This window comes from Aplysia californica, unplaced genomic scaffold (assembly GCF_000002075.1).
Source record: "Aplysia californica isolate F4 #8 unplaced genomic scaffold, AplCal3.0 scaffold00819, whole genome shotgun sequence".
NCBI lineage: Eukaryota > Metazoa > Mollusca > Gastropoda > Aplysiida > Aplysiidae > Aplysia > Aplysia californica.
In genome coordinates, this window is record NW_004798089.1 from 228075 (window position 1) to 229531 (window position 1457).

Consider the following 1457-nt stretch of genomic DNA (forward strand, 5'->3'; position numbering starts at 1 on the left):
CACACACACACACACACACACGCAAGGTAACACGCACTTACAGCTCCCTGTGAGAAAAGACAGAACACCCCCCCCTCCAGAAAAACAGACGTCAGAGAAAGAGTGAAAGATAGAGACACAGTATTATGGTCATGATGACTGAGACAGAAGCAATGATAGAGGTGGAGACAGAGACACGGACAGAGATAGACAGAGACACGGACAGAGACAGAGACATATACAGAGACATATACAGAGACCGAGACAGACAATTGTTCGTGTGATGACTGAGACAGACAGACAGACAGACAGACAGACTGACAGACAGACAGACAGACAGACAGACAGACATACAGACAGACAGACAGACAGACAGACGAACAGACGAACAGACAGACAGACATACAGACAGACATACAGATAGACACATGGTCGTGTAATGACAGAGACAGAGACAAAGATGGAGACAGAGACAGAGACAGAGACAGACGTGGCCGTGTGATGACAGAGAAAGAAATAGCGACAGAGACTGAGACAGAGACACATGATTGTGTAATGACATAGACAGAAGCAATGACAGAGGGAGAGATAGACAATATAACAGAGACAAAGACAGACACAGGCACATGGTCATTTGATGACAGAGACAGAGACAAGGACAGAGAAAGAGACAGACAAAATGACCTTGTGATGACAGAGACAGAACAGAGGCAGAGACAGAGACAGACAATTATTCGTGTGATGACTGAGACAGAGACACATGATTGTGTAATGACATAGACAGAAGCAATGACAGAGGAAGAGATAGACAATATAACAGAGACAAAGACAGACACAGACACAAGGTCATTGAAAGGGATAGATATGTCCGTGTGATGATAGAGACAGACACAGACGCATGGTCATGTGATGAGACAGACAAATGGTCATGTGATGAGACAGAGACAGAGACAGACACATGGCCATATGGTGAGACAGACAAATGACCATGTGATGACAGAGACAGACACACAGATCATGAGATGAAACAGACAAATGGCCATGTGATGAGACAGAGCCATGTCCGTGTGATGATCGCCCATGTTTGCTGATCCCACACTCAGTGACGCTCACACCACCAGCCCAGGGGCTGTAGAAAACTGTACTATACACACTGGGCCCCTACCGAGAATCCCACGGTCTCTGCGAGAAAACGTTGAGGAGGGAGCTTCTTTACTTTTCTATTCCTCTATACCCCCCTCCCAACGTTGATGAGGGAACTTCTTTACTTTTCTATTCCTCTATACTCCCCCTCCCAACGTTGAGGAGGGAACTTCTTTACTTTTCTATTCCTCTATACCCCCCCACCTCCCAACGTTGAGGAGGGAACTTCTTTACTTTTCTATTCCTCTATACCCCCCCTCCCAACGTTGAGGAGGGAACTTCTTTACTTTTCTATTTCTCTATACCCCCCCTCCCAACGTTGAGGAGGGAACTTC